The following is a 12,544-nucleotide window of genomic DNA, read 5'->3' as shown; positions in this document are numbered from 1 at the left end:
GTTTAGCATCTGACTTTTGATTTAGGCTCAGGTCATGATCCCAGGGTCCTGGGATCAAGCCCCATGTGGGGCTCTGTGCTGAAGGTAGAGCCTGCTTGAGATTCTTTCCCTCTGTCTCTTCCTTTGCCATTCCCCTGCTCACACTGTCATTCAAAACAATAATTAAAAATAGAAATACCATATGATTCAGTAATTCTACTGGAGATTTACCCAAAGAATATGAAAATACTAATTTCAAAGGATATATGCACCCCTTTGTTTATTACAGCATTGTTTACAATAGCCAAAATATGGAAGCTATCTAGGTGTCCACTGATAGGTGGATGGATCAAGAGTATGTGGCATATATTATTCAGCCATACAAAGATGAAATTTTGCCATTTGCCACATGGTGAATGGACACAGAGAATATTTCGCTAAAAGAAATAAGAGACAAATATCATACGATTTCTCTTACATATGGAGTCTAAAAACAAAAACAAAACAACAAAAAATACAGGTTGTGAGGGGAGGGGAGGAGGGATGAGTGAAATAGACATAGAAGATGAAGAGATACAAACTTACAGCTATAAAATAAGTCAGTGATGGGATGAGAAGTACAGCATAAAGAGTATGGTAAATACTGTAATAATATTCAGTGATGGTGACTACACTTTCCGTGAGCACTGAATAATATAAAGAATTATTGAATCATTATGTTGTATACCTGAAACCAATGTAATGCTGTATAGTAATCATATTTCAAAAAAAATTCCACACCTCCTCAGCTCCTGGAATCTGATATCAAGCCCTTCCAGATTTGTGGGAGCCACCCCAGAGTGCAATAGCTCAGGGGGTGGGGATCATATACCTGCTACTCATCCTGTTTCCCCAATAAGTGGTTTCCTGGCAAGTCATAAACATGTGCCGCCTCTCCATGTTCCTCATATGATCAATAGTCCCCATCGGTCTCTCTTTAATTTACCAAGATATTTTCATATGTTCTATCACTCTGAGTGACCAAATAAATTGAGCCAAAGTAGTGCAATGGTGCTAAAAGGTGAGAGACATCTACTATAATCGTTCAAAAAGGACATGAAACCTGAGTTCTTATGGAAAAAAAAAAAGTACACAATAGACAATGTCAAATAACTAAATGATGTTCTTGTCCCCAACCCTGCATGCATATGTATGCATATATGTGTGTGTGTGTGTATATATATATACACACACACACATATATATACATATATACATATATATGTATATGTATACACACACATATATACATATATATGTATATATATATACATATATGTGTGTGTATATATATATATATATATATGTATATATATATATATATAGTCTTTTTGGAAGTGAGGTGTTAAGCAAGACATATAATCTGCAATCACTGAATCATACAATAATGAATACACTTTCATTCTGTGTTCTTTCTCTCTGTCTTGTCTGCCTTTTCTAAATAGGCTTGGATATGAAAATATCCTTTCCCATCTCCTTGGCAGCCAGTTGTGGCCTGAGAAACAATTATGGTCAATGAGATACTTCCAAACTTCTGAGGATCCTCTGGAAAATTTCACTTTTTCGGTTAAAGAAGCAGGTTGCCAGGGCTCTATGCTTATCACTGTATTCTGATCCTTAAGATGAATGTGTTGCCTGCAGACTGAAGTGATGATGTTATTACAAAGGCAAGGCAAAGGAAATCTGATTCTAACTTAGTTGACCTAGAGAACTAATTTGAACATTCAGCTTCTTTTGAATTTCTTATGGGAGGAGGGATATTACATCTATATTTTTAAGTTACTACTGGTTGTATTTTCTATCTCTTACTGCTAAATTGTGTCCCAAATGACACAGGTATTAAACTGTGTACTTTCTTGATTAGCTTTCAACTTGATGAATGGCTAAATATTTGTTCCTGACAATTTACAGGTTATTCCTTTGTCAGCTTCTTTTGCAGCATGCATATTTTACATTAAATTATCAGGATATCCACTAAAATATTTCATGTTAATTGTTCAAATTAACGTTTATAATGCAAGCAGTACCTTGTATATGCAGATTTACATATATCTGCATATATATAAAATGAGTATGTAAAAGTTTTATTCACAACATAAAAATCAATGTAAAAGATGAATTTTAAACACCGATCAGAAGATTATGAAACAAAATCATTTTTATCTTGAAAGAGGCCAATAATCTAATGGAAGTGGCTTTGCCACTGCTAGTTAGCGATTTTATAACACAATCCCAATTCTATGAAGCCGTTACAAAAACTTTTTTTGTAGTATGCTTATAGATATTAACTCATTAAAACTGAATCCACTGGACTCTCAGGCATTTGTAATTTTTCCAAGCAATCCATTTTCCTCACTCTATGTGAATTCATAAGAAGTTGATATGTCAACATTTTTATACGTCGACTGGCTTTGAAGCTTGGCTCTGCTCAGCAGCGATTCAGATAGTGCTAAATTGAGTTGTTGTCACATGAACAGTAAAGCATTTGATATTTCTACAAGAAATGGATCTTGAAAAAAGTATTATGTCACACTTTCTTTCCTATTTGTGCAGAAGCAAACAGAAACCTTATAAACTTACTCAGAATAGGATTCTGTACTAGATTTTTCTTCAGAACTAAAAAGCTTCAGTAACTCTGAAAGACAAATTTCTGTGTGAGAAAGTGTTAACCATAACCCAGACTCATTACTAATACAGCAAATATTTACTGGGCTCCAAATGTGTATCAGAACTATGTTTTCCCTTCCTAGCCTCTATTGTCTGTTGGAGGACAGGGAAAAGGAATCAAGCCATTGTACATTCTCCAGCAGCAGGAGGCTTTTGGAGCATACAAAAGGGAGAGGGATCCATTGTCAAAAATGGAGACTAGAAGTTAGGTGGAAGAAAGGGAATGAAAGAAATGAATAGACATGGGTGAGGAAGCAAAGAAATTTAACTTATTCTGGCAACTGCACAGTATTTAGTTGAATATTTTACCTACATGAAGGGAGGATAGCGAGAGATGAAGAAAGGGCCAGGAACAATTCATACAAGTCTTTATATATTATGCAAAGAAGTTGGACTGTACCTATAGGGCAATGGAGAACCATTAAAAAGTTTTTTAAAGTAGGATAGAATCAGGCTTCTATCTTGAAATAACACTGTGGTCACAGTGGACAGCTTGGCTTTTAGATGGGATGGAATTCGGAGAGACTAGACTAGGGGCAGAGATGCCAGTTAACAGACTGTTACCTCAATTCTGGTGATAGAAAGTGGCCACCTAAATGAAATGAGTATCAAAATAAAAATTTGTGAATGGATTTGAAAGCTGAAGGGGGAGGAAAATACGTGAATACTTATTTTCTCTGTGATCTGGATCACAAGTTAAAGATGGTAGAAGATAATAGATCAGTCAGATGGAAAGATTGATGTGCGGAAAAATGGAGAAATAATTGAGTAGTCTGTAATGTTCTTATTCCTGTCATCAAATGTAATTTTTCAGGTGGGATTTTCTAGTACCTTTTTTCCCTGAATACTACCTAATATTAAAAATGTCATTTATTTTTGTTTTAAACGTGTATCTATTTGGAGACCTCCCTGGTGTCAGGCATTCAGCCTTTCACATAAATTTTTTCCACTTAATCCTCAACAACTATGTGTTATAAGAATTTTTTTTCCATTAAAGCAGAGTCTTGCCCAAATATATACATTTAGCAAGTGCCAGAGGAGGAACCTATATACAATTTTCCAATTCTAAATCCTTTGTACTTAGAAAAACTTTCTGGTTACTAAAATAAGTTTCCTTTTTTGAACTACACACACACACACACACACACACACACTAAGATCTACGACAAGATAAAGAAAAACATTATATTTATATCTCATTTGTGAGAGCTCTAATTTTCATGCTTATCAATATCTCTCATTGGGTAAGGTGTCAGAGAATTTTTCATTAAGTGAGAAATCTGCGAGGGAACTCTAAAATGCATAAATAAACCAAAAATCTGGAAATCTCTGTGTTAAGTTAGACAGCAGCATATGGTTCATAATATTTTTAAAGGAATTATAGCAAAGCAGCATTGTTATAACTCCATTCAGGTATCAGTTGGGTGCAATACATTTACTTTTCAAAAATGTTACCAAAACCATCAATAATGATTTAGAATAACAAGAAGGGAAATTATGAGACTATTTTCTTTTCTCCTTCTGTGAAATGATCAACACTTTACTTAACATTCAGTTTGTAATTCAACACACACCGAATGTGGTAGACAACACTCTCATACAAGTGAAGACTCTTACTTCCCTTTCCAATATAGACACACTGGCAGTGTCACATATGCTGAAAGTAACTCATAATTGCCAGTGGTGTTGGAGGGTTTCATGACCAATGCTCAGAGACTGGGTACTTGAAAAAATGAATCAAACCTAGGCAACAGATGCCTTCTTTATTAGTATTTTGATCATCCAGGTTCATTATGCTAATGTTGGGTCCATTAGCATTAACTCACCATCTGACTTACCTAGCAGTTAACTTCATTTTTACTCTTGTTCTGTTAGTGTTGTGGAATGTCAGAAGAGAGACAGGTGGAGAGAAACAGTGCTAGATGGTGAATCACAGTCTTGACAATATTATTTTATGATCCTAAATCCAGCCAACTGCTCTATCATGGTACTTAAAATCTTTAATCTCTTTCCTTCTACTTGGTACCATTTATAGTTAAGATAATTAGAGTTTAGCATACTATCTTTTGTACTGGCCAATTTCTTCTACCCTCTCAAACTGAATAGTTATCCTAGAATATTTTTTGAGATTTAAATTTAAGTTCTAGAGTACATAGATAGCCATTAGATCTGGCAAGAGCTGGTCTTAAACAAACATGAAGTTAGTATGCTTATTCTAACATGAAAGGATTTTAGGCCATTGTACCAAAAACACTTTCTCCACTGGCTCCCAAGAGCACCTGGTATATCTGGCACTAATTTGTTAAAGCATCTATGTACGTTGCAACCAAGGCACACTTTTGCACAGTCCTAGCATTCGAGAGAACTTAACCATTCCAGCGTAGATGGCGCATTCGTAAAATTCCTGATATATATTTACCTAGTGTCTTAAAAGCTCTAGTCAAGGGGACTGTCACTATACACACACACACACACACACACACACATGTATATATACATGTGTGTATGTATGTATATATACACATATGTATATATATGTATGTTTATATGTATACACATGTATACATGTATATATGTATATACGTGTATATACGCATATATACATGTATATGTATATACACTTAGATACGTATATATGTTTATATATACGTAGATATGTGTATATACATATATATACACATGTATATGTAGATACACGTATCTACGTATATATGTATATATACGTAATATGTGTATCTACGTATATATATGTATATATGTGTATATACACGTATGTACATATATATGTGTATCTACATATATACGTGTATATGTAGATACACGTATATATGTATATATGTATATATACACACATATATACACATACATATATGCATATATATACACACATACATATATACATATATGCATATATGTATGTGTGTATATATATACACATGCATATATGCATATATGTGTGTGTGTGTATATATATATATATACACACACACACACTTTTTTTTTTTTTTTTTTTTTTTTTACTTAAGTAGGCTCCATGCCCAGTGTGGGGCTTGAATTCATGACCCTGACATCAAGAGTCCAGAGTGCATGCTCCACTGACTGAGCCAGCCAGGCATGCCACAAAATAATTTTCCTAATTATGAAATATTTCTAATGTTTAGAAATATGATCTTTGTACAGAGAAAAACATTTCTAACTCTAGTTTTTCCAAAATCTTTATCTTGACTCTATTAAATCTATCTGAAATCCTAGTATATACAATCATGAAATTTTTCTTCTTTCTCCATGGAAGTAAGGGAAAGAAAAAAATACATATTCAATTTTAGAAGTAGAGACTACATTTGAAGAAGATATACTAATTATAACCATGAGCCCAAATTTTATTCACTTAAGTTTTTCAGTATCTGAAGCAGTATAATTCAGTCTATAAAAGCTCGGGCTTGGGACTCAGATAACCTTACTCTTGTAGGTTGATTTTTCCTTTCTTACCTGTGACCTTAGAAATGACTTAGATTCTTGCTTCCACAGTCTGTTTATCTTGAAAAAAAAAAAAAACACTAATACATACTTCAGAAGGCAATTAATGTATTGATGTATAAAGCTTGTTTGTAGCTTAGTTCAAATTTATAACTGAAGTATCATAAAATATGCATTAATGACAAACACATATTTACATTTTCTACATAGTTCACCTGAAGATGGGTTCCAGTGTAAAAATTCATGAAACCATCATAAACTATGATCTTCTGGCTACCAGTCAAAAGTGATTATCACCCAAAACAGATAAAAGTCTCGATTAGCAAGGAGTTAAACACATGTATGATGAAGCACTACAAAATCAGAACCATTAAAAAATATACTCCTTAATCTGGTATTTTGTACCTAACATTTTTATGGTATATAAAAGATGATGGTACAGTTTTTCTGTATAAAATGATAAATATATAGTAAAATATATAAATATCGAAGAAATGCTAAATTCTGAAATCCTTCCTTCCAAAATCCCATAATTCCATATCATGCAGAGAAGTTTTCAGTTTCAAAACAACAACCTCTTAGGAGATGCTTTGTAAAGTGCTGCAATTTAGATTAAGAAAATTTGATATGTAATCATTCATTCAAAAATGTGGTTGTTTCTGTATCTTGCTCTTTTTAGCATTGTGGGTACCTAAATAAAAGACAAATCTTGCCTTTGAAAAGTTCAGTCTTATGCCAAATATTTATGAAAAGGAGATTGGCAATTACTATGTATTTAAGTAAAATGGTTAAAACCTTATTGTATGCTTAGGAAGTGATAAACAATCTGAATGTTTTATGAATATTTACTCAATTATGCTTCAAAAGGAACTTAGAAGATGGGTACTCATTATCATTCGTTTATAGATAGAAACAAAGAGACAGAAAGATTAAATTACTTGCCCAAATCATACAGAAAGAACATATTAGAATGAGGCTGTGAATTCCAAGGTGAAATGTTCAAGACTCTAGAGACTAATCGCTTAATTAACACTATGCTTGGAATGATAAAGGACAGTATCAGATACCTATGATCACATATGGCAGAACACATACTTGAAACACTGGACATCAAAGGTCTATTCTTGGGGATTGCAATATATGAGTGTAGTTGAAAAAACAACTTAGTTAAAGGCAAGGGAGGAAGAGATTAAGATCAAAGGACATTGTGGCCCAGGACATTGAGTCTTAGAAAAACTTAAGGTGTAAATAACCTACGTTTCTGATACTATAAAACAGGGACAAATAAATGACAGGGCCTGGAAATAAACACTGTACTACATACTTGCAAGTTGCTTAGAGAGAAAAATGTTCTCACTATATGCCGACAAAAAGGTCAATGTGTGAGGTGATGTCAATTATTTTATAATTTATTCAACAAAAATTTATAAATATGATGCTGTATCCACTTGAATATGTTCATAAGTATCTCTAATGTGGAAGGTTTCTTAATTGACTGCAGTACTCATGAAATTTGGTTAAATTGTCATGATTCACAACCTAGTGCCTATGATATTTATCCCATTATAAAAAAGAAGCATCAGGCGCCTGGGTGGCTCAGTTGGTTAAACGTCCGGACGACTTCGTCTCAGGTCATGATCTCCCGGTCCCTGGGTTCAAGCCCCGCATCGGGCTCTGTGCTGACAGCTCAGAGCCTGGAGCCTGTTTCAGATTCTGTGTCTCCCTCTTTCTCTGACCCTCCCCTGTTCATGCTCTCTCTGTGTCAAAAATAAATAAATGTTAAAAAAAATTGAAAAAAAAAAGAAGCATCTAGAATATTTCAAATTTTCCTTTCAAGAATTGGACCATTTATATGCAAATATTGATGTGACTATTAGGGTAATTAAATATAATATATTAACAATAAGGGCAATTTCCCCAAGTTTATATTAACAATGTATAATTTATATATTTGTGTTATAAATTATATTAAAATGGAGCAGAGATTGTAAGATTCAATAAAACCTCCTAAGGTAAAATGTGTGCTACTTTATTTCCATTATAAATGATGTTGGGAACTGCTCTAACCACTGCAGTGAACAAACTGTCGTGTAGTTATAAAAGGTCTTGCGTATTGAAACCCATTTTTAGAATGACATTGCATCTTAACCTGAATGTTCTCCAAATAGGCACTCATCTTTTGGCTTTACTTTACAAAATAAGTATCATACCTGTTCTCTATTAGTTAAAAAGAAATTAGAGATTATAGAAGAGATTAGATGTGCCTCTGTAAATCAGGATGAAAACCTTTTAACTTTTCCATGTTATAAAATTATCAGTTCAACACTTGAAAAGTGTTTCCCCCTAGTTTTAAAATGCTGCAGTGTCATCCACTGATTATAACAGGGTAATTAATATATTCAATTAAATGTAAGGTTTGGGGGGGCTAATATTTGATTCTAGGTCATTCAGTACATACACATGCACCTATTTCAGCCCAAACAGAACTTCAGTCCAGAGAGATGTTTTGTTTTTGATTTTTGGGTTTTTTTTTATCCCCCTTATTCTTTATATTGTTGCCATGGCTTCCCTACCTAAAGTTAGTATTCTTTAAAATTAGAGTATTGATTCCCAGATTTCAATGCCATTGTTTTATCTTTTCAACATGTGAGGTTACATGATTTTTTTTAGGTTTTTCCCTTTTTCTCTACTCTTTCTTGTCCTGTTTTATCTATGAACTGGTTTTTTTCCTTGCTTAACCAATGAATGTTAAACTATCTGCTGAATCTGATTCTTTTCACATTGATAGATGAATAGAAGGGTATGTGCATTCCCACATATATGAAGAATGTCATCTATCTGCTGACATTCGGAGCAATATGAGAAGATTAAAGGAAATATTATATATGCCCTAAATTCATAAATTTTATGTATCTTTGGAAAATGTGTTTTAAGTTTTTTAACTCTGCAATAGACCATTTTAAAAAGATAAAGAAGTGAGGGGCATCTGGCTGGCTTAGTCAGTTAAGTAACCGACTACAGCTCAGGTCATGATCTTGCGGTTCTTGAGTTGGAACCCCACTTCGGGCTCTATGCTGACAGCTCAGAGCCTGGAGCCTTCTTCATATTCTGTCTCCCTCTCTCTCTCTCTGCCCCTCCCCTGCTCTCTGTCTCTCTCTCTCAAAAATAAATAAACACAAAAAAAAGATGTACAAGTCAAAGGGTGACAAGGGGGTGGGAATGATACAGGTGTGGTTTTACAAGCATAACATGAGGAATCCTTGTAGTGTTAGACTGTGCAGTATCATGACTGTTATGGATGCAAAAATCTACCAGGTAACAGAGGTGTATGGAACTTCATACATGTACACATGTGTGCAAAAACACACGAGAATAAGTAAAAGTGAAAAGATGTGAATAACATTAATGGATTCCATCAATGTCAATACCCTTGTAGGCCATAAGGTCAAAATAATCATCACCAACAAGGGTCATTTGAGTATTCTTCCTTCAGTTCCCTTCCTTCAGTTCTTCAAGCTTCCATGAGCATGGTTATGAGAAATATGATTTGAGAATATCATATTCCTTTAGTGGTTTGGGTGCATTTAGAATTATGTACAATTCCTTAATATAGCTTACAATAGCTTACAGGGTATTTCAGAACATAGCACGTTTCTGGACTGCTTCAGATCAATTTTCTACATTGCTTTATCTTATAATCAATATTAAACTTATTTTAGTTTCTGGAATGTGTCATGTTTTCTTTTCTCTACATTTTTTTATAAAGTATTCTAACAAAAATCTTCATACTCCTTTGGAGCTCACTGTGAGTCTAAAATTCCTTTTTACCCGACTCCCCTTATTTATAGCTTCTCTGTAATGAAAACCTAAGTGCTTTCCCTGGTCTAGGTTTTAATCACCTCCTCTTGACCACACTGGTGAGGGAGAGATTCCCACTGTAGGGTTATGTGGATGTCTGAACACACAACATCCAACACTGGACAGATGAAGGCAACAGAAGTTTATCAGTCACAGGTACTCACAGCTCAAGGACAGAGGACATTACAGACCATGTAGGAACACAGGACTGCACTCAGGAACAGAGTAAACACAACAACAAGGGACTGTGTGAGTCAGGCTTTGTAGGATCAAGAGGTGAAAGTGCCCCTTTATTTCTATGAGAGGATGTGATTGGCTTGCTTGAATAATTCTGCAGGCTGGCAGAAAACTGAAACCTGCTATCAGGATAGTAGGAACTACAACCAGTCCATGTGACCAGGGTACCTTCTCCATGGGAGCAGAGTAGGGAAGAGAACTTGTAGTTAGGTTAGTCAGGGTCTTCCTAATTTTACCAGATTGAAAGGCAGAACAACTTATTATATATTCAATAAAGAATTTTTAAATTTTAATTTTTCTTTCCCTCAAGATCATTCTACCCCTTTGAAAAGGCCACTCCTCGTTAACCCAACCATCCTGCAGACTCCTGAAGCACTTGTGGCTCAAACTATGCTTTCTAAAAATAGCACTTTGTCTTCTGTGTTTTAATAAAAAACATTCAAAATTAATATAAAATTTATTAGTACTTACAAATTAACTTGTATGTTATTTACCACCATATTTTCCAGTATATAAGATACTAACTTGTCTAGAGAGTAAAGAAGGAAGAGTCAAGATGTCTAAATCTCTCAAAACATTAATCCTGGATCAGAGATTGAGAGATATGGACTCAGGACTGTGTTTTATCCTATTAATTAAAATTACATACAACAATATCCTCAAGAAAAAAAAATAGCAAAATACAATATACGTTGACTGGTGTACAAGTAGTCCCATATTAAAAAACAGTGACTAAAGGAATAGAATGTTATTGGTAAACCTGTATTCAGTCGAGCATTTATAAATGAGGGGAGGGGTGCCTGGGTGGCTCAGTCTGTTAAGCCTCCAACTTCTGCTCAGGTCATGATCTCGCAGTGCGTGAGTTCAAGCCCCATGTCAGGCTCTGTGCTGACAGCTGGGAGCCTGGAGCTGCTTAAGTTCTGTGTCTCCCTCTCTCTCCGCCCCTCCCCTGCTTGCACTCTGTCTCTCTTTCTCTCAAAAATAAACATACATACATACATACATACATAAATGAGGGCAAACATTGGTTTCTATGTTACTACAGTATTTTTGCTTCCCTTTGTTTATAAATTATTTAATGACATTTTCATCTTTTATAATAGCATTTCATAATCTTATTAATGTTCTATGTCAGTATATTTATCACTGCAACAGTTAATTTATAAGTAAAGTTTATTGCAGTTCTATTATAATTAGCAGATTGCTGCATTTTTGTTTTCAAGAGTCTAATGGATTTTGATTTACCATCATTTGAAATACTCCATTCAACTATCCAACTGTATAGAAGTTCTGAGTTTGAGCCAAAAGTAGTTGCAATGCTACATTTGCTCTGTGTATAATTTATGTTGTTTGGAACCTCTGAAGTGAAACATACAGCTTCTTACATTATGATTACTTTTTAATAAAGACTTGAAACACTTTTGACTTGTGCTTTGAGTAAAAACAATTTAAATATATATTTTTAGACGAGTTTACTGACATTTCAAAGATGACATCTTAGAGGAGACATTTCTTTCAAGTAATTTTTTTAAATGACATACTCACATCTTCCACTTGAACGTGTTTCTGAAACAATCTCAAAATGTATTGAAATTAGGCTAAGACTGTGCTCACAACCTGACCAACTGACTAAAAAATAACCAAAGCTCTCTCACTTATTCACTATTATTTAATAAAGTGAATATTTAAAATGATTCTGATCTGAACAGAATATTTTGTTAAAGGTTGAGAATACAGTACCAAATAAGGCAGGGATAACTCGTTTCCTAACAAAAATCACTCAAAATATTAATTTAATGAAAAATTCCTTAGCAAGAGCTCAATCTGCTTTGAAAATTTTATTTTACATAGAGAAGCCACAACATCATATGGAAGAAAATGTAATAGCAACAGGAATCTAATACCAGTCACTAGAAGATGAACTAGATACATTCAAATATTCACAGCATTAGGATACATAGATGCCACCTGAATATCTAATTTTATTCTTCCTAGTATTAGCTTATGTTATTTAAAGTAAATAATATCATGAAATCATTTAATTTAGGGTAGGTCATTCTATGTAATTTGTGTCTTGTCATATTTTGCTAAGAATGAGTAGAACCCAAACTCTGAATAAGTATTATTTCCTCAGCTGATGTTATTATGGTGATTATGTCCAGAAAATTTGCACCATATTTCCAATTAAGCTAAGATTATAGTTGCTCTGATACCCAGCAAAATACAAGGAATTTCAAGGAATATGCAGGATTTCAAATGTCCCTAGTGAAGTAAGTCAGCATAAAAC

This window comes from Felis catus, chromosome A1 (assembly GCF_018350175.1).
Source record: "Felis catus isolate Fca126 chromosome A1, F.catus_Fca126_mat1.0, whole genome shotgun sequence".
Taxonomy (NCBI): Eukaryota; Metazoa; Chordata; class Mammalia; order Carnivora; family Felidae; genus Felis; species Felis catus.
The sequence above is the reverse complement of the archived record's forward strand: the minus strand, read 5'-3'. Positions refer to the sequence as shown.